Source organism: Herpailurus yagouaroundi, unplaced genomic scaffold, assembly GCF_014898765.1.
Source record: "Herpailurus yagouaroundi ecotype Mexico unplaced genomic scaffold, PumYag 141, whole genome shotgun sequence".
In the NCBI taxonomy this organism is placed as follows: Eukaryota; Metazoa; Chordata; class Mammalia; order Carnivora; family Felidae; genus Herpailurus; species Herpailurus yagouaroundi.
In genome coordinates, this window is record NW_024412396.1 from 72,481,069 (window position 1) to 72,507,248 (window position 26,180).

General features: G+C 36.4%; 1 long non-coding RNA gene and 17 other non-coding genes across 28 annotated transcripts in view; all 18 read left to right on the forward strand.

Moving 5' to 3' along the window:
* Positions 1–26,180, forward strand: part of LOC121032291 (uncharacterized) — a 49,409-nt gene that overhangs the window by 4,187 nt on the left and 19,042 nt on the right. For 3 of the 11 annotated variants that reach the window (XR_005791187.1, XR_005791188.1, XR_005791191.1), the window contains 12 exons: positions 296–381; positions 1,282–1,363; positions 5,285–5,369; positions 7,321–7,383; positions 8,201–8,286; positions 12,876–14,507; positions 17,966–18,046; positions 19,040–19,126; positions 21,105–21,189; positions 22,093–22,177; positions 23,077–23,162; positions 23,945–24,635. This is a non-coding gene — a long non-coding RNA (uncharacterized LOC121032291). The remainder of the gene's footprint in view (positions 1–295; positions 382–1,281; positions 1,364–5,284; positions 5,370–7,320; positions 7,384–8,200; positions 8,287–12,875; positions 14,508–17,965; positions 18,047–19,039; positions 19,127–21,104; positions 21,190–22,092; positions 22,178–23,076; positions 23,163–23,944; positions 24,636–26,180) is intronic. The other 8 variants (XR_005791192.1, XR_005791189.1, XR_005791190.1 and 5 more) reach the window with 8 other exon arrangements.
* Positions 719–790, forward strand: LOC121032458 (small nucleolar RNA SNORD113/SNORD114 family). Its single transcript, XR_005791286.1, has one exon. It is a non-coding gene; the product is annotated as a small nucleolar RNA SNORD113/SNORD114 family (small nucleolar RNA).
* Positions 1,696–1,770, forward strand: LOC121032484 (small nucleolar RNA SNORD113/SNORD114 family). Its single transcript, XR_005791310.1, has one exon. It is a non-coding gene; the product is annotated as a small nucleolar RNA SNORD113/SNORD114 family (small nucleolar RNA).
* On the forward strand, positions 3,318–3,390 carry LOC121032487 (small nucleolar RNA SNORD113/SNORD114 family). Its single transcript, XR_005791313.1, has one exon. It is a non-coding gene; the product is annotated as a small nucleolar RNA SNORD113/SNORD114 family (small nucleolar RNA).
* On the forward strand, positions 4,712–4,786 carry LOC121032505 (small nucleolar RNA SNORD113/SNORD114 family). Its single transcript, XR_005791328.1, has one exon. It is a non-coding gene; the product is annotated as a small nucleolar RNA SNORD113/SNORD114 family (small nucleolar RNA).
* On the forward strand, positions 5,694–5,770 carry LOC121032486 (small nucleolar RNA SNORD113/SNORD114 family). The gene has a single exon (XR_005791312.1). It is a non-coding gene; the product is annotated as a small nucleolar RNA SNORD113/SNORD114 family (small nucleolar RNA).
* Positions 7,695–7,769, forward strand: LOC121032483 (small nucleolar RNA SNORD113/SNORD114 family). The gene has a single exon (XR_005791309.1). It is a non-coding gene; the product is annotated as a small nucleolar RNA SNORD113/SNORD114 family (small nucleolar RNA).
* On the forward strand, positions 8,968–9,040 carry LOC121032485 (small nucleolar RNA SNORD113/SNORD114 family). The gene has a single exon (XR_005791311.1). It is a non-coding gene; the product is annotated as a small nucleolar RNA SNORD113/SNORD114 family (small nucleolar RNA).
* Positions 12,310–12,381, forward strand: LOC121032471 (small nucleolar RNA SNORD113/SNORD114 family). Its single transcript, XR_005791298.1, has one exon. It is a non-coding gene; the product is annotated as a small nucleolar RNA SNORD113/SNORD114 family (small nucleolar RNA).
* Positions 13,299–13,373, forward strand: LOC121032501 (small nucleolar RNA SNORD113/SNORD114 family). Its single transcript, XR_005791324.1, has one exon. It is a non-coding gene; the product is annotated as a small nucleolar RNA SNORD113/SNORD114 family (small nucleolar RNA).
* LOC121032476 (small nucleolar RNA SNORD113/SNORD114 family) lies at positions 14,792–14,863 on the forward strand. Its single transcript, XR_005791303.1, has one exon. It is a non-coding gene; the product is annotated as a small nucleolar RNA SNORD113/SNORD114 family (small nucleolar RNA).
* LOC121032488 (small nucleolar RNA SNORD113/SNORD114 family) lies at positions 15,967–16,041 on the forward strand. Its single transcript, XR_005791314.1, has one exon. It is a non-coding gene; the product is annotated as a small nucleolar RNA SNORD113/SNORD114 family (small nucleolar RNA).
* LOC121032510 (small nucleolar RNA SNORD113/SNORD114 family) lies at positions 17,426–17,500 on the forward strand. Its single transcript, XR_005791333.1, has one exon. It is a non-coding gene; the product is annotated as a small nucleolar RNA SNORD113/SNORD114 family (small nucleolar RNA).
* Positions 18,629–18,700, forward strand: LOC121032468 (small nucleolar RNA SNORD113/SNORD114 family). The gene has a single exon (XR_005791296.1). It is a non-coding gene; the product is annotated as a small nucleolar RNA SNORD113/SNORD114 family (small nucleolar RNA).
* Positions 19,416–19,489, forward strand: LOC121032493 (small nucleolar RNA SNORD113/SNORD114 family). The gene has a single exon (XR_005791317.1). It is a non-coding gene; the product is annotated as a small nucleolar RNA SNORD113/SNORD114 family (small nucleolar RNA).
* LOC121032456 (small nucleolar RNA SNORD113/SNORD114 family) lies at positions 21,505–21,576 on the forward strand. The gene has a single exon (XR_005791284.1). It is a non-coding gene; the product is annotated as a small nucleolar RNA SNORD113/SNORD114 family (small nucleolar RNA).
* Positions 22,534–22,608, forward strand: LOC121032465 (small nucleolar RNA SNORD113/SNORD114 family). Its single transcript, XR_005791293.1, has one exon. It is a non-coding gene; the product is annotated as a small nucleolar RNA SNORD113/SNORD114 family (small nucleolar RNA).
* LOC121032462 (small nucleolar RNA SNORD113/SNORD114 family) lies at positions 23,502–23,577 on the forward strand. Its single transcript, XR_005791289.1, has one exon. It is a non-coding gene; the product is annotated as a small nucleolar RNA SNORD113/SNORD114 family (small nucleolar RNA).

Below are 26,180 nucleotides of genomic sequence, written 5' to 3' on the forward strand. Positions count from 1 at the left end.
TCCAATTATAAAAATATGTGGTTAGGTAAGGAATAGTATTCATGTATATTTAAAATGCTGATGTCTATAAGGGAATATATGGTGTAAGAGTTGTTATTGGAGGACGCTACAGTTATTGATAAGTCACAGTCCATGTTCACATTCTTTATTAGTAGCTAGATCAATATTGTTCATTGGCTTATAAGACAATAAAATTCACTGCTTAGTAATTGACTAAATTCAAGATGGAATACGAGGACCAATGAACATAGTATCTCCTTCCTTTTTATCTCTTGTTCTGCTCAGTACTTTTCAGAATGGACACACTTGAGCTGATTTAACGTCTTCCACGATTATGGAGCTCTATGGTTGCCTCTATATAATGGGAGGATGGGGATTAATGTGAGTAACAGTTGAAATTATTTTCTCGGCATATGTGTTGTTTTTCTTTTAAGGTGATTCATTGTATTATTGAAAACTCTAAGATATAATGAAAGGAGGCACTGTATCTCAGTGATAAATGTGGGCTATGCAAGCTGTTATAATGATTAATCCATGCGTAGAAGACTGAGGATAACCAGTTAAAGAGATATTGATGTGAGAATTATCAAAGTAGAGCTCAGGAAGGTATACATTCTTTCTCAGTTTTTGTGAATTATAGAATTTAAAATTATTAGTGAATTAATGCTTTACTCGATAAAAAAAATTAGAACTGAATGAAGGAAAAGAGGAACAATATTGGATCGATGATGACCACTGGTGGCGTATGAGTCGTTCACGATGAATACGTGTCTGGAACTCTGAGGTCCAACAGAAGAGAAAACCTAGTTTATTCCCATTGTTTGCAGAGATCCTGTGTGGACAGATGTCAGGAATATATAAGGATCTTGTTTTTGGCCTTGGTCTTCATTCATTTCCTTTCAATTTTTGTAATTGGACCAATGAAATAATCAATAAACAAACATAAATAAAGATGAAAGTGACGAAGCATTGTCCAATTATAAAAATCTGTGATTATACAAGACATACTATTAACAGACTCTAAAGTTCAATTAGAAGTAAGTGGTACATGATTCTTCTTACATGTATGGCTAAGGATGTCATAGACAGTAGAAGTCATAGACAAATGTTCAGCTTCTGGCTCAGTGGTAAAATCAAAGTTGTTCATTTTCTTATGAGAAAAAATATTTAGAGCAAATTAATAACTGAGCAATAACTGGTTAAATAAGAGATTAAAAGCAAGAGAGAGAGAATGTCTTGACTCGTTTTATCATATGCTCTGCTTTATATGCCTCAGGACAGACCATTGGACGTGCTTTAAGGATTCTCACCTGATCAAGAGCCCTTGGGTTGCATTTCTGTACTGGGGAGACAGGAGACCAATGTGAGTAATACTCAGAGTTATCATCTTGTTTCTGGTATTTTGTTTAAGGGTAATCATTGTATTAACACAAAGTATGAAATATCATCAAAGAAAGCCAACTGTGTCTCAGTGACAACTATAGGATTAAAATGAAGCAATACATTGATTAAAGTGTTTATGAAAAACAAGACACTTGATGAGAGAGATATTGATGTGTGCATGATTGTATGCATATCGTGCATAAGAGTTCCATCTTGGAGTTTTGCGAATCATATAGTTTTAAATGGAATTAGTGAATTAATGAATTAATCAATAGACAATGTAGAAATGAATGAAGAGAAAGTAGTCTTCTCTGGATCAGTGATGATAACTGCCAGTGTATGAGTCACGGGTGATAAACCATACGTGTCTGGAACTCTGAGGTCCAACACAAAAGAGATGTGGTCTCTCTCTTCATGAATTTCCATTCTTTATTATAATTAGGTCAATGAAATATCAATGAGGAAATATATAAAGAATAAAGTGAATTGTAGAAACATTGTCCAATTTTAAAAATATGTGAGGAGACAGGAAATACCATTAATATAATTTGAAGGCACTGAAGTTTAAACAGAAATGAATTGTATATGACTGTCACCTCTTTGGATAGGGTGATATAGACAGCACAAATTATAGACAGTTGGGTTTTTTTTTTTTAATTTTTTAATGTTTATTTATTTTTGAGAGAGAGAGAGAGAGACAGAGCATGAGCAGGGGAGGGGCAGAGGGAGACGGAGACACAGAATCAGAAGCAGGCTCCAGTCTCTGAGCTGTCAGTACAGAGCCGGATGCGGGCCTCAAACTCACACACCACAGGATCATGATCAAGCTGAAGTCAGACGCTGAACTAACTGAGCCACCCAGGTGCCCATAGACAGTTTTTATACTCTGGGTCAGTGGGAAGTTTGAGGCAGTTCATTTTTATAAAAGACAATGAAATAAATACACTCCAATAATGATTTCCTAAATGCCTAAGTGAGAGGGGCGCCTGGGTGGCGCAGTCGGTTAGGCGTCCGACTTCAGCCAGGTCACGATCTCGCGCTCCGTGAGTTCGAGCCCCGCGTCGGGCTCTGGGCTGATGGCTCAGAGCCTGGAGCCTGTTTCCGATTCTGTGTCTCCCTCTCTCTCTGCCCCTCCCCCGTTCATGCTCTGTCTCTCTCTGTCCCAAAAATAAATAAACGTTGGAAAAAAAAAAAAATAAATGCCTAAGTGAGAGATGTAGAGCAAAGAGCAGTGGAAGAATGTCTCTTTTTTTTATCGTCTGCTCTGCTCCGTACCCCCACCCCCCCCAGAATGGACACACTCAGGCTGATTGTAACGTTCTTCCAAGGTCATGAGCCCTTAGGTTGTGTCTATGTTGTAGAAGCATACAGACCAATGTGAGTAAGACTCAAAGCTTTTATCTTGGTTTGCTTAAGGCTATTCAGTATATTATTTATAAGTATTAAACATAATCAAAGAAGGCAAATATAACAATTAATTGCTTACTTAATGTTAACGTTTATTTATTTTTGAGAGAGAAAGAGCACAAGGGGGGTGTAGGGGCAGAGAGAGAGGGAGACACAGAATCTGAAGCAGGCTCTAGGCTCTGAGCTGTCAGCACAGAGTCTGACGCGGGCGGGGCTCGAACCCATGAACTGTGAGATCATGACCCAAGTGGAATTCGAATGCTTGACCGACTGAGACACTCAGGTGCCCCAGGAATTTATTTATTAATTAATGAAGTTAGTATCAGATTGATAAGAAGCATTTTGTTTCCTAATCCGTAAATGTAACACTGAGGTCAGTTAATGAGAGTTAGTCTCTGTAATACTGTAGAGATAGATGTTAGGAATGTTGAAAGAATATATTCTTATATTTTTAATTCATGTGCATTTTTTGCTTAATGGCTTAATGAATAAATGTTTATGAGAATGGAAAGAAAGAGGGCCAGCCTTAGATCAACGATGACAGCTGGTGGCATATGAGTCATATCTGATGACTGCTCTGTGTTTGGAACTCAGATCTGATAGAAAAGTAATCTAGTCTGTTTCTCACGCGTATAAGGATCCTATATACAAATGTCAGGAATATATAAGGATTTGTTGTCAGTCTTTGTGTTCATGATTTTGAATAATTAATAAAGTTATTAATGGTAGAATAAACAAATGAATAAATGGATAAAGGTGAAGAGGTTGAAGTATTGTTCTTTGGTAGATATATAGCAAGGGAGGGGCACCTGGGTGGCTCAGTCGGTTAAGTGTCCAACTTCAACTCAGGTCATGATCTCATAGTTCATGGGTTCGAGCCCTGCATCAGGCTCTGTGCTGACAGCTCAGAGCCTGGAGCCTGCTTTGGATTCTGTGTCTCCCTCTCTTTCTCTCTCTCTCTGTCCCTACCCTGCTCACACTGTCACTTTTTTTTTTTTTTAATTTTTTTTTTTCAACGTTTATTTATTTTTGGGACAGAGAGAGACAGAGCATGAACGGGGGAGGGGCAGAGAGAGAGGGAGACACAGAATCGGAAACAGGCTCCAGGCTCTGAGCCATCAGCCCAGAGCCTGACGCGGGGCTCGAACTCACGGAGCGCGAGATCGTGACCTGGCTGAAGTCGGACGCTTAACCGACTGCGCCACCCAGGCACCCCCACACTGTCACTTTCAAAAATAAATAAACATTAATATAGGGAAAAGTATTAATATACATTAAAATACATATAAAAGGACCAAGTGTATTATGTCTTTGACTACGGTTGATACAAACAATAAAATGCAGTAGTCAGTTATTGTCTGAATTAGTTCCAGATTTGAAGTTTATTTTTAAGGTAAAAATAAGTAAATATTTCCATAAGTTAATAAATACTTAAATGATTATGTGAGTGAGTGTTGGGGTCAGTGGAGAGAAAGTCTAAGACTTTTCATCACCTTCTCTGGTTGTCTTCAGAATAGATGCTTGAGCTGATTCATTGTCCACTGCGGTCAAGATTATCACGTGACGTTGCTTTTGTGTTAGGAACAAGGAGAGTAATGGTCAAAAATTTCGTTTTGGTTTAGGTCATTTGTTTGTGTTTGTGGTATTATTCAAACGTGATAAATATAATAAAAAGGCTCACCATGGCTACCTGATAAATACGATATAAAACATGGTGTCCATTAATTTAATACGTAGCATTGAGATTGATTAATGAGGGAAATAGAACCTATGTTGGCAACAATCCCATATTAGGAGTTAAGGGTGTTCCAGCATCTTATGCTTCAGTTTTTGCAAATTATACCCATTTTAATATTTTCAAAGAATTCATGATTTAATCACTGCCAGTGTAGAAAGGAAGGAAGCAAAAGTGGGCCTCTGATGGGCCAGTGATGGCGACTGGCAGTGGATGAGTGATGGGTGATGAGAAATATGTATCTGGATATCTGAGGGCCAACGTAAGAAATCATCTACTCCTTCTGTTCTGTTGGATCTTGTAGGTAGGTGTGAGGAACATACGAAGATCGTGTTCTTATTTTGAGTTTGTAGATTTGGGTTTGTCATTATTAGTAGATTCATGATAGAGCCATTAAAGAAATATACGTAATAGGTAAAAGAGAGAGAGAGAGAGAAGGATTATTCAACTATGAACTATGTATATATGGTGAGGCAAGAAGTATTAATAAAATTGAAAATACATATGTTCATTAAGAAATAAGTGGAAAACAGTGTTATCTCCTTAGCTCAGAGTTACATAGACAAGTAAGGGTCTAGTCTTTCTGAGCCAGTGTCAAGTTTGAGGTTGTTCCTTTCATTAAGAGAAAAATCTATTCATGACATGAAGTATTTATAAAGACCTAAATGAGTAAATGGGATGTGAGACACGAGGGTCAATGGAGAGACAAGGTCTTAAGTTTCTTTTTTTTAACCATTAACTGTGCTTTGTACTTCTCAGAATGGACACACCTGAGCTGACTAAGCATTGTTTCGTGGTGGCAAGCTCGTGATTGCGTCTGTGTGTTAGAAGCACAGAGACCAATGTGAGTCAAGTTCTTGTCTCAGTTTCAGCTGTGTTTTTTTTTTTTTTTTAAAGGCTGGTCAGTGTGCCATGTAGAGTCAAAAGTAGCGAACCGTAGCCTAGTGATAATATTGAATTCATATGAAGCATTATGTTAATGATTACATGCAGGAAATTTAAGGTAATTAATGAAAGATATATTGATGAGAGAATGACTCTATATACAAATGAGGAGTATTGTCACTCTCGAGTTTTCTGACTAATAGGATTTTAAATTATTGTTAATGAATTTGTGAGTTGGTCCATGAACAATGTAGAGCTGAATGAAGGAAAAAAGGGACAATATTGGATCGATGATGGCCACTGGTGGCGTATTTTATGAGTCATTTGCGATGAATATGTATCTGGAACTCTGACGTCCAACACAATAGAAATGTAGTCTGTTCCCATTGTTTGATGGGATCTTATACACAGATGTCAGAAATATATGAGGATCTTGTTTTTAGTTGTGTTCACGCATTTTTGTACTACTACTATATTTGGATAAATGATTTGTGAGTAAATCTCATCTATAATCCTGTTTTTGGTCTTTTATGTTCATACATTCTATTTTTTAATTGGGCCAATGACATAATAAATAAATAAATGAATAAACAAACAAATAAATAAGAAGTGGGTGAAATATCATCTAATTACAAAAATATGTGGTTAAATAAGAAAGGCTATCAATATATTTTGAAAACAAATGCCTATTAGGGAATATACGGCATAGTGGTGTTATTCTTTGAGTAAGTAGCAGTCAGTGTTCATGCTATCAGCTACAAGATTGATATGGTTTATTTTCCTAAGAAAAATAAAATATACATTATTCCAACTTAATGCTTATTAATGACTGAGTGAATGAAATGTGGAACGCAGGGGGACCAGTGATCATAAATTCTCAATCTTTTTATCGTCTGCTCTGTCTTGTACTCCTTAGAATGGTCCCACTTGGCTGGTTTAGCAATTCCACCATAGTCATGAGCTCTGTGGTTGCATCTATGTGTTACGAGCACAGAGAACAATGGAATAGTCAAAATTCTTTGCTTGGTTTTGTGGTCTTTTAAAAAAGGTTTTCATTGCATGATTAGACGTGTGATCTAAAGTCAATGCTCACAACCGTAGTCAGATAGTAAATTTTAGGCTTATGTGAAGCATTATATTAATTAGTCTATAAAGGAAACATTTTGGTTAATTAGTGAAAGATATCGTCAGTAGGAAATAATTCTAAAGGCAAAAGTTAGAGATATTTAAGGATCTTGTTTCAAGTTTTTGTGGTCTCTAAGCGTTCATTTGCTTGTTATTAGTTAACAAGATATATAATAAAAGATATATAAAAAAAGATATATAATTTGATGAATTAATCAATAAAAACATGTTGACAGCGATGATGAGGACCAAGCATGAGGCAGTGATGATGCCTGCTCATGTATGAGCCTGGAACTCTGGGGCGAACGTGAAAATTAATTAGTCTGTTTTTCCTTTTGGAATTCCTTCGGTGAAGGAATGTCTGGAATGTACAAAGATCATATTCTCATATAGTTATTTTGTGGGCATAGATTTGTCGTTAGTAACGGAATAATGGCGGGACTATTGAAAAGCAACTATGTAAGGACCAAGAAGAGGGTGAAGCCTTGTCTACCTATTAAAGTTTGTGGTGAGGCAGGAGATGTTTGTAGTCACCACTGAAAACAGTGATGCCCGTTAAGAGATACATAGACAAAGGTCCCACCTCTTTGAGGCCACATATCCTCTGATAAGGAAGAGTGAATTTTATTCTTTTTGGTAGTGAAATTGAGTGTTTCCTTGTGTAAGATAAGAATATATACATATTGAAAAAAACAAATGCTGAATATATGAAATGTGGAGCGCAAGGATCAATGGCAGTTTGGTCTCAATTTTTTCTGTCACTTGCTCTGCTTTGTGGTCCTCAGAATGGATATCCCCGAGCTGATTAGAGCATCTTCCATGGCCATGATCTCCTGGTTGCCTCTAACGTGAGTAATAGTTAAAATTCTTTTTTCATTTCCCGGTGTTTTTGTAAAGGTAATTCACTTTATTGTTAAGATGTATGAAAGACAATTTAAAACGGCAGCTGTATCTCAGTGATAAATATGGAATATATGAAACATTGATTAATCCATGTGTAGAAAACTGAGGGTAATCAATAAGAGATGCATTGATGTGGGTTAGGGGATACAGAGCCTCTCCTATCGTATTGGTTATCATAGCATTTAGAAACTACTAATGAGGTCATGTTTTGATCAATCAATAAACAGAAATGGATGAAGAAAAAGAGGGACGACATTGGATCGATGATGACCACTGGTGGCGTATGAGCCTTATGCGATGAATACCTGTCTGGAGGAACTCTGAGGTCCAACACAAGAGATGTGGTCCTTCTCTTCATGCATTTTCATTGTTTGCATTGGATGATCGAAATGCAATTACAATTACAATTGGATGATCAAAACATCAGTGTGGAAATACATATTTCAAAAAGCTGAATTGTAGGAGCCTTGTTCAATTTAAAAAATATGTGGGAGGCAAGAAATACTATTAATATATTTTGAAACACTGAGGTCCAAAGAGAAATAAATGGTACATGAATGTAAGCTCTTTGGAGAACAAATTATAACAATGTTTATGTTCTGGGTCAGTGGGAAGTTCAAAGTAGTTCGTTTTCTTAAGAGGAAAATGAAATAGACTCCAAATAATGATTGCCTAAATGCCTGCCTAAACGAAAGATGTAAATCAAGGGTAAATGGAAGAATGTCTCATTTTTCATCATCTGCTCTGCTCCGTACTCCTCAGAATGGATGCACTCAAGCTGATCGTAACATTCCTCCAAGGTCGTGAGCCCTCAGGTTGCATCTATGTTGTAGGAGCGTGGAGACCACGTGAGTAATAGAGTTCTTGTCTTGGGTTTGAGTGGCTCGTTTAAGGTTATTTACTGTATTCTTCAAAATATCCAAAAGCGTTATTGAAAAAGAAGAATAAAATATGCCAATGTTTTATATATATATATATATATATACATATATATATATATGTATATATATATACACACACACATATATATATGTACACACACATACACACATATGTGTATATATATATATATATATATATATATAAATAAAACATTAGGTTATATATATATGTATATTAGTCTCTGTAGAATATATATATATACATATACATATATACATATATATATATACACACACACACACACACACACACACACACACACATATTTCCACAGAGACTAATCTGTTTTACTAGCTGGCCTTAGTGTTACATTTATAGATTGGTCAACATAACGCTTCATATCAACCTAATGTTTATATATATAGATAGATAGATAGATAGATATAAGATTACACTGACTAATGCATAAATTTAATTTAGGATTATTAATGAAACAGGCATTTGATGTGAAAATGACTCTAGATACATATTCGGGATATCAATGCCTTCTTGGGGTTTTGTGAATCACAGTTTTAAAATTATAGTGAGTGAATTCATTAGTCCATAAACAATGGAGAAATAAAGAAGGAAGAGGGGAGGTACAGTTTTGGATCCCTGATGACTACTGGTGGCGCATGAGTCCTACATGGTGAATGCGTGTCTGCAACTCTGAAGGTCCAGCAGGAAGAGGACTTGCTTCATTCCCCTGTGGGAAATGATCCTGTAGACAGGTGTCAGGAATGTACAAGGATCTTGGTTTTGTTTTCATGTTCATGCGTTTTTGTTTCTATTTTTATAATTGGATCAATGAAATAATAAATATGAAAGTAAATCTAAAGGGGGTGAAATATTGTCCAATTATAAAAAATACGGGTTTAGGCAAGAAATGCTATTGATTTTATAGACAAATGGTTTCTATAGAAGGAGGCCGAGGTCAATACAAATCATTACAAAGATCCTACTTCGGGATTGATTTCATAGATGTAGATATGTTATTAATGGAATAATGATAGAAGTATTAAGTAAGTATAAATAAAAATTAAAGAAAAATAGGGTGAAACCTTGCCTAACTGGACATATGTGGTCAGGTAAAAAATATTAATAAACCCGCAAACATTGATGCCCATGAAAAATAAGTAGATCATGGTGTATCACCTCTTTGTTTCAGAATCCTATAGGCATTGATTTGTAAGAGTCAGTTGTGTTGTTCTGGGTCAGTCTTAAGGTTAAGTTTTCATTATGTTGGGATAGATATATGATACATAATAAAATATAGATCTTATATATAAAACAATAAAATACATTGTCAGTCTCAAGGTTAAGTTTTCATTATGTTAGGTCAGATATATAATATATGATATACGATATATGGTACATAATAAAATATAGATCTTATATATAAAAATAAAATGTATTTAGTTTTTATAAATATATAAATACATAAAACACAAAATATGTAAAAATATATTTTATTTTTTCATATATTTTATTTTATGTATTTATATATTTATATTATACTTTATATATGTAACATATATAACCATATTGAAAATATTTTTAACCATATTTGAAAATATTTAACAATTTATGCATTCTATATATTTATATAGTTATGTGTGTTATTATTTATATACATCTTAGTATATATTTATGTATACTATAGAAAATTTTGTTTACATTTAAAAAATATATTTTATTCATTTACTTATTTATTTTTAAATGTTGATTTTGTTTTAATTTTTTTTTATATATGAAATTTATTGTCAAATTGGTTTCCATACAACACCCAGTGCTCATCCCAAAAGGTGCCCTCCTCAATACCCATCACCCACCCTCTCCTCCCTCCCACCCCCCATCAACCCTCAGTTTGCTCTCAGTTCTCAACAGTCTCTTATGCTTTGGCTCTCTCCCACTCTAACCTCTTTTTTTTCCTTCCCCTCCCCCATGGGTTCCTGTTAAGTTTCTCAGGATCCACATAAGAGTGAAACCATATGGTATCTGTCTTTCTCTGTATGGCTTATTTCACTTAGCATCACACTCTCCAGTTCCATCCACGTTGCTACAAAAGGCCAGATTTCATTTTTTCTCATTGCCACGTAGTATTCCATAGTGTATATAAACCACAATTTCTTTATCCATTCATCAGTTGATGGACATTTAGGCTCTTTCCATAATTTGGCTATTGTTGAGAGTGCTGCTATGAACATTGGCGTACAAGTGCCCCTATGCATCAGTACTCCTGTGTCCCTTGGATAAATTCCTAGCAGTGATATTGCTGGGTCATAGGGTAGGTCTATTTTTAATTTTCTGAGGAACCTCCACACTGCTTTCCAGAGCGGCTGCACCAATTTGCATTCCCACCAACAGTGCAAGAGGGTTCCCGTTTCTCCACATCCTCTCCAGCATCTATAGTCTCCTGATTTGTTCATTTTGGCCACTCGGACTGGCATGAGGTGATACCTGAGTGTGGTTTTGATTTGTATTTCCCTGATAAGGAGCGACGCTGAACATCTTTTCATGTGCCTGTTGGCCATCCGGATGTCTTCTTTAGAGAAGTGTCTATTCATGTTTTCTGCCCATTTCTTCACTGGGTTATTTGCTTTTCGGGTGTGGAGTTTGGTGAGCTCTTTATAGATTTTGGATACTAGCCCTTTGTCCGATATGTCATTTGCAAATATCTTTTCCCATTCCGTTGGTTGCCTTTTAGTTTTGTTGGTTGTTTCCTTTGCTGTGCAGAAGCTTTTTATCTTCATAAGGTCCCAGTAATTCACTTTTGCTTTTAATTCCCTTGCCTTTGGGGATGTGTTGAGTAACAGATTGGTACGGCTGAGGTCAGAGAGGTCTTTTCCTGCTTTCTCCTCTAAGGTTTTGATGGTTTCCTGTCTCACATTCAGGTCCTTTATCCATTTTGAGTTTATTTTTGTGAACGGTGTGAGAAAGTTGCTCTAGTTTCAACCTTCTGCATGTTGCTGTCCAGTTCTCCCAGCACCATTTGTTAAAGAGACTGTCTTTTTTCCATTGGATGTTCTTTCCTGCTTTGTCAAAGATGAGTTGGCCATACGTTTGTGGGTCTAGTTCTGGGGTTTCTATTCTATTCCATTGGTCTATGTATCTGTTTTTGTGCCATAAATGTTGATTTTTGAGAGAGAGAGCACACTTGTGTGGATGCGTGTGTGCGTGTGGGCACACACCTGCGTGCGCGTGCACACACACACACACACACACACACACACACAAGCGGAGGAAGGGCAGGGAGAGAGGGAGACACAGAATCCGAAGCAGGCTCCAGGCTCTGAGCTGTCAGCACAGAGCCCGACATGGCGCTTGAACTCACGAACTGTGAGATCATGACCTGAGCTGAAGTTGGATGCTTAACCAATTGAGCCACCCAGGAGCCCCTAAAATATATATTTTATATATAATGATAAAAATTAAATATCTAAATCCTGAGTCTAGGAAATTAATAGCAAGTATCAATGGCAGTTCAATCTCAATTTTTTTCATCACTTGCTCTGTTCTGTTCTCAGAATGGGTGCATTTGGGCTAATTTCATATCTTCATGGGCACAAGCTCTGTGGTTGCCTCTGTATAGTTGGGGGATGCAGAGTCATGTGAGTTCCAGTTGAAGTTCTTTTCTTGGTTACGTGGGTTTTTTTTTCAAAGGTAATTCACTGTCCTGTTTAAAAGGACAAAGTATAATTAAAGAAGGCACTGTGTTTCAGTGATAAGTACGGGCTATATGAAAATTATATTAATTAACCCACCTGTGGAAAACTGAGGATAATTAATGAAAGAGATACACTGATATGGGAATAATCTATGTACCGATTAGGAATATAATAATTCTCTTTGGGGTTTCGTGAATCACAGTGTTTAGAAATTGTTAGTAGTGAATGAATAATTTAATCATTAGACAAATAGAAATGATTGAAGGCAAAGAGGGAGAATATTGGATCGATGATGACCACTGGTGGCATATGAGTCGTTCATGATAAATGCGTGTCTGGAACTCTGAGGTCCAACAGAAGAAATTTAGTCCATTCCCGTATTTTGAAGGGGTCCTCTAGACACATGTCAGGAATATACAAGGATCTCATTTTTGGTCTTATATTTCATGCATTTTCATGCTATTATTATAATTGGATAAATGAGAGCATCTATAAATAGATCTATCAATTAATATGAATGGAGTGATGCATTGTCCAATTATAAAAATATGTGATTATGCAAGAAATACTATTAATGCACTGTGAAAACCCTGGGGCTCATTTGAAGTAAATGGTACATGACCTTTCCTGGAATGACTAATGATGCCATAGATAGCAGAAGTCATAGACAATGTTCAGATTCTGGGTCAGTGGTAAAATCACACTTGTTTGTTTTCTGAAGAGAAAAAAGTATTTATACCAAATTAATGCTGGCCTAAGTGCTTTACTAAATGAAAAGTGAAAAGCAACAATCACTGGAGAGAATGTCTCACACGTTTTTATCATCTGCCCTGCCCCGTACTCCTCAGAACAGACACATTGCGCCAGATTTAAGGATTCTTCCCTGATCACGAGCTCTCTCTAGGGTTGCAGCTCTGTTACAGGAGTCTGGAGACCAACGTGAGTCATCATCAAAGTTCTTATCTTTGTTCCTCGGTTTTGTTTGAGGATATTCACTGTATTGGTAAAAGGTATGAAATATAATCAAAGCATGTGAACTGTATCCTGGTAACGATTACGGGATTAGTATGAAGTATTACTTTGATTAATACATACGTGAGAGGCTGATGGTAGTTAATGACAGAGATCTTTTGTTGTGAGAATGATTCTAGTCCCATAAGAGGGATAGCAAGGCCTTGTTTTTAATACTACAGTTTCAAAATTATAACTAGTGAATTACTGAATTAATCAATAAACAATATAGAACTAAATGGAGAGACAGTGGTGCTCCTTGGATCAGTGATGATAACTGCCAGGGTAGGAGTCATGCGTGATGAAGGATGTGTGTGTGGAACCCCGAGGTCCAACAGAAAAGAAATGTGAGTTTTTTCCATGCAAAGAGTTCCTCACTTTATTGTTATCTGCTCTGATCTGTACTCCTCAGAATGGACCCACTTGAGCCGATGTAAGCCTCTTCCGAGGCATGCGGTCTCCAGTTGCATCTATGTTGTTAGGAACATTGGAGACCAGTGTGAGTAATGTCAATGCTTGAGCTTAGGTGGTTTCTTTAAGGGTATTCCCTGTGTTATTCCAAATATTAAATACAGTCAAAGAAGGCAAAATACACCAGTGTTAAATACCAGATTGATACGGCACATTGAGTTGATGAATCCATTAATGTAAATCTTGAGGTTAGCTTTTGAAACAAAGAGTTAGTCTCTGGAAAAGTTTGGAGAGATAAAGGCTGTTAAGGGATCTTGTATTTATGTGTTTTTAATTCTGTCTATGAATTTTGTGAAGCCATAAGCAAATGTTTATGAGAATAACAAGAAAGAGGCCTAATCATGAACAGTGATGGTGAATGGTGGTGGATGAGCCACACATTCACTGGACAATGAATACTACGTGTCTGGATTCTGAGGTCCAGTATAATACGTAGTGTATTCTGTTTATTTAATCCTATAGACAGATGTTAGGTTTATGTCCAATATAGGAACTTGGCTGATAGCCGTTGATTTATTATTGTTAATGGACAAATTGTAGGACTATGAAAGAAATACAAAGAATAAATAAGAGAGGGTGAAGCATTGTTCAACTATGAACATATATGTGGGCAGGCATGAGATATTATTAACACAACTGAAAACACTGAAACTCATTAAGGAATAGATGGATTAGGAGTGTCACCTGTTTGACCAAGGATCATGTTAGCACAGGTAGTTAAGAGTCAGTTTTTTGTTGTGGATCTATTTCAAGTTTGCTGCTGTTTATTTTGTTAAGATGAAAGTATTTACACAAGGAATCATTATAAATTCCTAAGTGAATGGGTAAAAAAATGTGGAAATATAGGATCAATGGGAATAAAAATGTAACTTTTTTTTTTTTAATCAGTTATGCTTTGTTCTTCTCAGAACGGACACACTTGACCTGATTCAAGTAGCACGACCCGGTGGCAGAGGGACCGATGTGCGTAAGAGTCGGGAGTTCTTGTCTGGCTTTCAGTGAGTTTTTTTTTTTTTTTTTTTTGCAGGGTGTTCACTGTGTTTTTGAAAAGTGCCATATTGAATAAAGATGGTCAGCTGTAGCCCTGCGTATAAACGTTGAAATGATATGAAATGTAAAAACATAGGATATTTAAAGAAAGCGATATATAGATATGGAAAAATTTCTATGTACAGAATAGGGACTTCAGGGCTGTCTTTGGTGATAACTGGGTTTCAAAATAATTAGTGAATTAATGAATTAGCCAAGAAACACTGTAGAAATGAATGAATAGGGACAACACTGGATCAATAATGACCCCTGATGGCATATGAGTCATCCATGATGAATATGTGTCTGGAACTCTGAGGTCCCACACGGATGGATTCTGGTCCATTGCCCCTGTTTCGAGGGATCCTATAGACACATGTCAGGAATACACAAGCAACTTCTTTTGGCCTTTACATTCATGCACTTCTATTTTTATAATTAGTTCAGTTAAATCATCAATAAGCATATATATAAATAAAGATGAAGGTAATGGAACTTTGTCCAATTAATAAAATGTGTGGCTTGGCAAGAAATGCTATTACTACATATTGAAAACAAAGATCTATTATGAAAGGTACATACACATCTATTTTGTGACAATTAGATATTTGTAAGTAAGAGTTTCCTGTCAGGGGCAAGATCAATATTGTTCATTCACTTCAGAAAAAATATAAAACATACATTATCCCAAATCACTACCTGCCTCCATGACTGAATGAAAGATGGACACGGGGATGAATGAACACAAGGTCTCCATCTTTTATCATCATCTGCTTTGTCTTGTCCACCTTAGAATGGTCCCACTCGGCTGATTTAGACATTCCTCCGTAGTCACGAGCCCTGTGGATGCATCTGTGTGTGAAGAGCACAGAACAAAACGTGAGCAATCATCAGAATTCTTTTCTTGGTTTTGTGGTTTAAAAAAAATGTCTTCGCATTATTAAAAAGTATGAAATATGATCAGTAATTTCCAAACATGTTAAAAAGAAAAATGATATTAATAGGAAGCAGTATATTAACTCGGAAATTTTGAGGGCATTGAGGAAATATATGTCTGCGTGAAGCAATTCTATACACAGAGATATTCAAGGGTCTAGTTTCAAATTTTTGACCTCCTAGGTACTCATTATTATTATTATTATTATTTCAATGTTTAGTTTATTTTTGAGAGAGAGAGAGAGACAGAGCACGAGCAGGGGAGGGGCAGAGAGAGAGGGAGACACAGAATCCGAAGCAGGCTCCAGGCTGTGAGCCGTTGGCAAAGAGCCTGATGTGGGGCTCAAACCCACGAGCCGTGAGATCATGACCTGAGCTGAAGTCGGAAGCTCAACCGACTGAGCCACCCAGGCGCCCCCTTATTTTATTATTAATAGTGAATTGAATTAATAAAAACACATAGACATGATTGAAGATAATCAGGGATATACCTGGATAAATGATAACAAGTGGAGGCATAGGAGTCTTGGATGAGGAACCCTCCATGTCTGGAACTCTGAGGTCCAGCACAGAAGAAATCTAGTCCTTTCTCCCCATTTGAAGTGACCCTCTAGAGAGATGTCAGGCATATGCGAGGATCATGTTCCTGGCCTTTGTGTACATGAATATTTAAAAGTATTATTATAGGGGCGCCTGGGTGGCTCGGTCGGTTAAGTGTCCGACTTCAGCTCAGGTCATGATCTCACGGTCCGTGAGTTCGAGCCCCGCGTCGGGCTCTGTGCTGACAGCTCAGAGCCTGGAGCCTGTTTCAGATTCTGTGTTTCCCTCTCTCTCTGCCCCTCCCCTGTTCATGCTCTGTCTCTCTCTCTCTGTCTCAAAAATAAATAAATGTTAAAAAAAATTAAAAAAAAATAAAAGTATTATTATAAAAAATAAATGGTGGAAACATAGAGACCAAACTGGTGGTTGCCAGAGGGGAGGGGGCTAAGGGAAGGGGTTGAGGGGAAAGGGGAGAGGGAGGTACAGGCCTCCAGTTATGGAATGAATAAGTCCCAGGAGGTACAGTGTAGGGAACACAGGCAATGTACACAGTATTGTAATAGCATTGGATGGTGAGTGGTGGTATCTCCCATTGTGGTGAGCACAGTGTTACATATATAGGGTTGTAGAGAGTTATCGAAACACTATGTTGTACACCTGAAACTAAAGTAACATTGCGTGTCAACTGTACTTCAGTAGAAAAAAAAATCGGTAGTAGGATAAATAAAAATGTAAATGAGCAAATATAAAGAGGGTTGAATACGATTTACGGTTAAGATATATAATAAGGAAATATAATTGGAATGGAAAATAAAATGATCAAATATGTATATGTCTTGAGCGAGAATGACAAGACAGTGTTAATAGTTAGAGTCAGTTAGAACTTTGAGATTGAATTTATTAAGAGAAAAATAAATATTACCACAAATTAATACATGCCCAAGTGACTATGCAAGCAAATAGTGGAACCTATGAATCAATGGAGAGAAAGTCTCGACATTTTAATCTGCTTGGACTGGATGCTGGAAGCGATTTCAGCATCTGCAGTCATCAAAACAGTCACGGTGCCTCTGTGTAAGGAAAGAGACCAAAGTGAGTAATGGCCAACGTTGTCATCTTGGATTTGGTCATTGGTTTAAGGGTATTTATGGTATTATTGACAATTATTAAATTAATTTAAAGGTTTATGATGACCTATGATAAATATGATATAAAACATTATGTTGATTTATAACGTACAGGAATGAGGTCTATTAATGAAAGAAGTATAGTCTGTGGGAAATGATTCTGTAAACTGATGGTAGGGATATTCAAGAATCTGTTCTTGTGTTTTTATGACATGCATTATTTTTATTATCATAAACAAATTCATAATTTAATTGATACAAATGTAGACATGAACGAAGAAAAATAGACTCAGTGAGGATGGCTGGAAGCATAGGAGTCCAGGATGATGAAAATATGTGTCTGGAACCCTGAGGTCTCATGTGGGACATAATCACTCTCCTTCTTCTGCTGAAATTGGCTCTATGAAGAGATGTCAGGAATACACAAAGATTGTATTCTTGTACTGATTTCATAGACTTAGATTCGTTATTATTAATGGAATAATGATAGAACTATTAAAGAAATGTAAGTGGAGAAAGTAAAGCCCGGTCCCGTTATGAATATTGTGGTGAGACAAAAGGTATCAATAATTTTAAAACCATTGATAATCATTAAGAAATTAATGGACCAAATGGCTAAAGATCATATAGACACTGATGAGGAAGAGTGAATTTTGGTTTTCTGGGTCAATATTTAGATTGAGTTTTTCCTCTGTAAAGATAAAAATACACATTAAGAAGAAGTAATAAATACCTAATTAATAAAACTCAGAAAGCAAGGATCAATGGTGATTACGTCTCATTTTTTTTTTTTTTGTACCATTACTCTGTTCTGTATTCCTCAGAACGATGCACTTGAGCTGAGTTAGCATCTTCCATGGTCAAGAGCTCTATGGTTGCCTCTCTATAGTAGGACAGAAATTAATGTGAGTAACTGTTGAGGTTATTTTCTTGCTTCCAGTATTCTACTTTAAGGTTATTTGTATAAAGGTGCAAAGAATTTTTAAAGAACGCAAGTATACAATTGCGTAAGTATGGGATACAGTTACAGTAATAAATATGGGATATAGTTAACATTATTTTGATTGATGTATATAAGAAAAACAGGCAATAATGAGAAATATGGATGTGAGAATAGTTCTATATATAGACTACGGACACAAAGACTCTTCTTGGGTTTTTATGAATGATAGCATTTAAAATTGTTATTAGTGGGGGCGCCTGGGTGGCGCAGTCGGTTAAGCATCCGACTTCAGCCAGGTCACGATCTCGCCGTCCGTGGGTTCGAGCCCCGCATCGGGCTCTGGGCTGATGGCTCAGAGCCTGGAGCCTGTTTCCGATTCTGTGTCTCCCTCTCTCTCTGCCCCTCCCCCGTTCATGCTCTGTCTCTCTCTGTCCCAAAAATAAATAAACGTTGAAAAAAAAAATTTAAAAAAAATTGTTATTAGTGAAATAATTCTATAATCAATAAACCCATAGAAATGAATGAAGAAAATAAGGGACAATATTGGATCGATGATGACCAGTGATGGCGTATGAGTCATATATGATGAATACGTGTCTGGAACTCTGAGGTCCCATATGAAAGAAATCTAGTTCAGTACCTCTATTTGAATCGACCCTTCAAACTGGACATAAGGAATGTGCAAAGAAAAATCGCATCATTATGATTTGGAATTGACAGCAAATGGACCATTTTGTCAAGTGTGTTTTGTCTCTGATGCAAAGGTGGTAATAGACCATTATAAGTTACAGTCAGTCGTTGTGCGAGTCACCTTCACATTTGACATTTGATGTATTAAGAAGAAATATATTAACATAGTAAATACCTGAACGACGACATAAATGAATGGTATAACCTATGAATCAATGGGTAAACATCTTGATTTTTTGTCATCTGCTCTGCTCTTTGCTCTCAGAATGGACACCCTTGAGCTGATTTAAGGATTAACCCACAGTCATCATGTTTATGTTGGCATCTCCCTGTTAGGAGCATGGAGATCAATGTGAGTAAGAGTCAAAATTCTTCTCTTGGTTTAAGCGGTACAGAGAAGGCCAACCATGCCAATGTGCAGTATTGGATTGATATGAAACATTAAAATGATCAATCCCTAAAGAAACAAACACTAAGTTCAGTTAATCAAAAGGATTTAGTCTATTTATATAGGATATTATTGATAAATGTTAGGGATATTGAAGGATCTTCTTTTTTGGTGTGATTTACGCATATTTCTTTATTAATGAATTAGTCAATAAAGAAGCATAGATGAGAGTGGACAGAAAGACAGCCAATCATGGACCAGTGATGATGACCTGCTGGTGTATGACTCATGGATGATGAATAATGAGTGTGGAACACTGAGGGCCAACCCGAAAGGAACCTAGTCTATTCCCCATATTTCCAGTCATACTATAGGCAGAGGTCTAGAGGCAGGGCTATAATCTTTTTCTTGGTCTTTGTGTTCATGAATTATAAAACTGTACGAAAGAATCAATGGCAGCATAAATTAGCAAATGTATAAATGAATAAAGGTGAAGAGGATGAAGCATTGTTCACTACTAAAATATATAGTCAGGGAAATGAATATTAATATTCACTGGAATGGATAATAAATGGGCCAAGTGTATTACATATTTGAGTAATTGTGACATGGATGGTGATAGGTAGTAGTTGGTATCACCCTGAGTCAGTTGTGAGTTTGAGGTTTGTTGTATTGAGAGGAAAATAAATATTACCACAAATTAATAAACGCTTAAATGACTAAGGACATGAAAGATGAAAATTGTGGGTCGGTGGGGACAGTGTCTCATTTTGTAAAAATCATTGTGTCTTCTTGGTACTCTTCAGAATGGATGCACTGATCTGATTTTAGCTTCTGCCGTGCTTAAAATTGTGTTGTCTCTGTCAGGAGAGAGAACAAAGCGAGTAGTAGTCAAAGATCTTAGCTTGGTTTTAATCATTTGTTTAAGAGTGTTTCCGGCATTGTTAAAAAGCATTAAACATCATAAAAAAGTTATCCAAGGCACAATAATAGATTTAATAGGAAACATTCTTACTGTTGATTAATCAAAGAGATGGAAAAAATATGGTGTATATGGGAAAGGATTCTATAGAACAGCATTAAGGATATTCAAGGATCTCGTGCTCATGTTTTCTTGAATAATGTCTCTGAATTAATGATTTAATTGAGGACAAATGTAAAACAAATGAAGCGAGTGAGGATCTAGAATGGCCCAGTAATGATGACTGGTGGTGTACCTAGTCTGTTTCCTGTTTGAAATGATCCATTGGACAGATGTCAAGAATATACAGATACCAGGTTCTTATTTTAGATTCACAAATTTCGATTTACTATTACTATTGAATCAATGATAGAACCATTAAACAAATATAAATATATAAGTAAAGAAGAGGATGAAGTGATTTTCCATTATAAACATATGTAATGAGGCAAAAAATATTATTAATAAAAATTGAAAACACTGATGTTCATAAAGAAATAGATGGATTAAGAACGTTGTCTCTCATTTAAGATCATGTTGGGGCGCCTGGGTGCCTCAGTCGGTTGAGCAACCGACTTCGGCTCAGGTCATGATCTCACGGTTTGTGAGTTTGAGCCCCGCGTCGGGCCCTGTGCTGACAGCTCAGAGCCTGGAGCCTGCTTCGGATTCTGTATCTCCCTCTTTCTCTGCCCCTCCCCCACTCATGCTTTGTCTCTGTCTCAGAAATAAATCAACATAAAAAATAATTAAAAAAAAAAAGATCACGTAGACACTGTTTAGTAGGAGTCAATTTTCTTGTTCTCGATCATATCCAAGGTAGAGATGATTCCTCTTAAGAGAAAAAACATATTTATGAAAAATTAATAAATGTATCAGTGAGTAACTGAAATGCAGAACTCAAGGGTCAGTAGAGATAAGATCTGTTTTGTTTTTTGTTCTTTTGTTGTTAACTAATCACCTGTTCTGCCCTGTACTCCTTAGAATGGACACACCTGAGCTGATTTAACATCTTTCATGGTCACGAGCTCTGTGGTTGCATATGTGTGTTAGGAGCATGGACACCAGTGTGAGTAATAGTCAAAGTTTCTTGGTTTGGGTGGTCTGTTTAAGAGTAGTCACCATATTATTAAGAAAACTGTATAGTAGACTGTAGAGTAGTCATAAGTGTGATATTGAGGTGGTGCCTTATATTGATTATTGCACGTACATAAAACTGAGGTTAATTACTGAAAGAGATTGATGTAAGAATGATTTTCTATACAGATTGGGGACATAAAAACTCTTCTTGGGTTTTTGTGAATCGTAATGATTAGAAACTATTATTAGTGAAGTAATGAATAGTGAATAAATAGAAATAAATGAAGAAAAAGAGGGGCACTACTGGATCGATGATGACCACTGGTGGCGTATGAGTCATATGTGATGAATACGTGTCTGGAACTCTGAGGTCCAATAGAAGAGAAATCTAGTCCGTTCCTTTTGTTGAAAAGGATTCTACACGCAGATGTCAGGAATACACAAAGATTTTTTTGGGGGGGGGGGTCTCTGTGCTCATGATTTTTCATTCCATTATTTTAATTGGATAAGTGAGTTGAAAGAAAAAAAGAGAGAAAGAAAGAAAGAAGTAAAGAAAGATAAATGAAGTGAAGCAGTGTCTAATTATAAAAATACGTGATCAAACAAGAAATGCTTATTAATATATCTTGAAAACCCTGAAGTCCAATGAGAAATGAGGTGCCTATGACTGTTACGTCTTGGGTTAGAGATAATATAGACAGCATAAGTTATAGACAATGTTTATGTTCTGGGTCTGTGGAGAGCTCAAAAGTGGTTTCTTAAGAGAAAATGAAAGAAATACACTTTGAATTAATGATCGCATAAATGACCGTCTGAACTAAAGATGAAAAGCAAGCATCAATGGAGAGAAGGTATAATTTTTGTATCACCTGTTCTGATCTGTACTCCTCAGAATGGACTCGCTTGAACTGCTGTAAGCATCTTCCATGGTCCTGAGCTCCTGGTTGCATCTATTTATTAGGAGCATAGAGACCAGTGTGAGTAATAAAGTTCTTGTCTTGGTTTGGGTTTTTTGTTTGTTTGTTTGTTTGTTTGTTTAAGAGTGTTCACTGTGTAACAAAGTTGGAAATAAAATCAGATAAGGCCACCTGTAGCCTAGTGATAAACCCAGGATAGATGGGAAGCATTGTATCGATGGATGCATATATGAAAAACTGAAGATATTAATGAAAGACATTTACTGATATATGAGAATGATTCTATATACAGATTAAGGATACTAGAGCTCTTTCTCAGTGTTTTGTGAGTCATGGTGTTTAAAAGTACAATTAGTGAGTTAAGGAATTAATCAATAATTATTGTAGAAATGAAAGAAGAGGACGTGGGCTAATCTTGGATCAATGATGACGACCAGTGGCATATGAGTCATATACCATGAATATTACGTGTCTGGAACTCTGAGGTCCAACACAAAAGAAATATGGTCCATTTTCTCTTTTTGAAATAATTCTATAAACAGATGTCAGGAGTATGCAAGGATTTTGTCTTGATCTTTGTGTTCATGCATTTTCAAACTATTATTATAACTGGACCAAAAGAAAACACATAAAAAATGTATACAGATGAACAAGGTTAAGCATTATCCAGTTATAAAAAAATATATGGTAAGGCAAGAAATATTGTTGATATATATTGAAAACACTCATATTCACTAGGAAATAAATGGCATAAGGGTGTTACATTTTAGGGATGGTACGGGTGGTGTTACTGATAGTCAGTGCTCTGTGTCAGTGACAAGACTGATATTGTTTACTTAAGTGAAGGTAAAATGTTATCCCAAATAACTGCCCAAGTGATTGACTAAATAAAAATTCAAGAACCAATGCAGATAATGTCTCAACCTATTTTATTACCGCCCCTGCTCTGCACTCCTTAGAATGAAGACCCTCAAGCTGACGTAACCATCTTCCACGGCCATGAACTCCATAGTTACATCTCTGCATTAGGAGCATGGAGATCAATGTAAGTCGTAGTCAAGGTTGTTGTCTTGGTTTCAGTCTTTTTTTTGAAGGCATTCAGGCATTCGCTGTATCATTTTAAAAATACGAAGTATAATTTTGGAAGATTAACCATGACCCCGTTATAAGTAGGGGGTTGATATGAAGTATTGTTTTGGTTAATCCTTATATGCAACACTGAAATAAACCAATGAAAGAGATGTATTTCCGTGAGTAATAATTCTATAGACAGATATTTAAGGATCGTACTGTCATATTTTATGACTTCAGGTATTTATTATTATTAGTGGCTTGATGAATTAATAAAATTCATGTAGACCCAAATTACAATGAGGGCCAAGTCTGGATCAATGATGACTACTGGTGGCGGTATGAGTCATGGATGATGACTATTCCATGTCTGGAACTCTGAGGTCCAACACTAATACAACAGAAATCTAGTTTATGCTATTCTATACTATGTGAGAGATACGTAAGAATCTTTTGCTTCTAATTTTATGGCTCATGGATTATGATTGTATCAATATAAAAGAATCAATGGAGGGCTCAATCAAGATGTTTAAATGATTAACCATGAAAGAGTGAGGCGTATTCCAAAGTATGAGAAGACGTAGTAAGGAAAGCAATACTATTAATATAGCCTGGAATGGATAATAAAGAGACAAGTAAGCAAAAACACCGTAAATGAGTAAATATGAAACGCCTGAGGGAATGAAAGCAGAATACAAAGGACCAATGGATAGAAGATCTCAAACTTGATTTTCCACTTGCTCTTATACTCCTCAGAATGGGCACGGCCATGCCAATTTTGGCGTTCTGTCATGGCCCCGAACTCAGTGGTGTCTTTGGAGAACGGAGACCCTTGTGTGTGAGTAGCAGTCGAACTTTTTGTCTTGGTTTGGGCAATTTTTAAGAGTGGTCAATGCATTTTTAAGAAGTAGGAAATAGAATCAAAGGCCAAACATGACCCAGTAATAAACACGGGACTGGTACAAAACATTATGTTGAGATGTCCATATGTGAAACACAGAGACCGATTTCAGAAACAGATCTAACATCTGTGGGAAACGATTTCATAGATAGCTATTACGGATATCGAGGCTCTTATTCTGGGTGTTTTGGATTCACGTATATTTCTTCATGAGTAAGTAGTGAATTAATGAATAAGTCAATTGACAAAATATAAAGGAAAAGAATTCACAAGCTTGGGCCATTGATGGTGCCTGGTGGTGTAAGAGTCAAGGATGACGAATGATACATGTCTGGACCCCTGTATGGAAGGTGTTGAATCAATACATTGTACACCTGAAACTAATATTACACTGTATGTTAATTAATCGGAATTGAAATAAAAACTTAAAAAATAAAATAGTTCATATTCATTTCCCCCTTTTTTTCCATCTACTTTCTACTTTACGGAATGGATACACGTAAGCCGATAATCATTCTGTAATGATCAGGACCTTGATGCTTCAATGTGAGTAATACTCCAAATTCTTGTTTTTGTCTATACAAACAACGGGGGTTGTCTGTATAGGGTATTCAGAGTTGTCTGCGTGATTGAAAAGTATGGAATATAACTTGTGGGGATGAGCCCTGGGTGTTATATGTAGGGGATGATCTCTGGAATTTACTCCTGAAATCATTTTTGCCCTATACGCTAACTAACATGGATGTAAGTAAGTAAGTAAATAAATAAATAAATAAATAAATAAATAGTATGGAATATAATCAAAGAAAGCCACATGAGGACCAGCGATGAGACTGGGTCACAAACCAAGGTTCATGATATATCTGATTTAGCACAACACATCCTTTTAAAAAAGGAGTTCTAATCTTTTAGCTCTGAAGCTATGGGACCCAGAGTAAACTGCCTGCCACTCCTAGTTCTTTTTCTTTTTTTAGTTTACTTATTTATTTTGAGAGAGCAAGAGAGAGAGAGTCAGAGAGACAGAATCCCAAACAGGCTCTGCACTGACAGGACATGGGGTTTGAACTCACAAACCGTGAGATCATGACCTGAGCAGAATATCAAGAGTCGGACGCTTAACCAACTGAGCCACCCAGGCGGCCCAAAATAAATGTAAATAACTTCTAGAAAGTCGTGCGTAGGCCAGTAATGTGAATATGTTATGAACCACAGTTTGGATAATTAATCCAAATTAGCGCAAATGAAGGACAAGTAAAGAACTTTGCTTTTTTCATTCATTTCAAAACTCAAAGTCTCATTTTATGTTTGTTCCACTGATTTTTTTTTTATTTATTTAGTCCCACTGATGATTTAAACATTTCCCTCTTGATAAAAAGATCTAGGCTGATACTCATTTCGAGAGTCGATATTCTAGTTGTTGAGCAGGATGGTGGGTTCATGGTTGGCCTCTGTAACACCTAACAATGGTTCAGCATAATCTCTAAAAGTTAAATGCTGAAGGATTGCACCTACATCAATGATGTGAATGGAATGCATCTGAATAAAAATTATGATCAATCATTTTTTGAACCACTGAGGTCCAGCACTCACAAAGCGAACTAGTGTAGGACTTTTGGGGAGTGGTCTCAGGAAAGGTCAAGAATCTAGTTGAGAAAGGTTCATGGATTTGACTTTATATTATTAGTGAATAAATGAATGTATCAATAAGCAAATATACTCAAAGGTAAAGAAAATTAGGTCAAAACATGGACCAATTTAGAGGATATGCTATAAAACGGGAAATATTCTGTATTCAGTTCTGAAATACTTTGGTCAAGTAAGAAAAAAAAAAAACCATAGATTAAGGTTGTTACCACTTTGTGTAAGAAGCCGCTAGGTAGAGGGAGTTTATGAGTCGATGTTCTGCTGTCTATTTGCAGTGGGTTTCTATGTGTTTGTTTCGTGAAGGAAAAAAAAAGTTGAAATTAAAGAAATGGCTAACTGAATGAGTGAGTGCCAAGAATGAACCAATGATGACTATATTTTATTCTTTATTACATCTGCTTTGTGCCGAGAATGGCCACACATTGGCTCCTTTTGTCATTACACTTA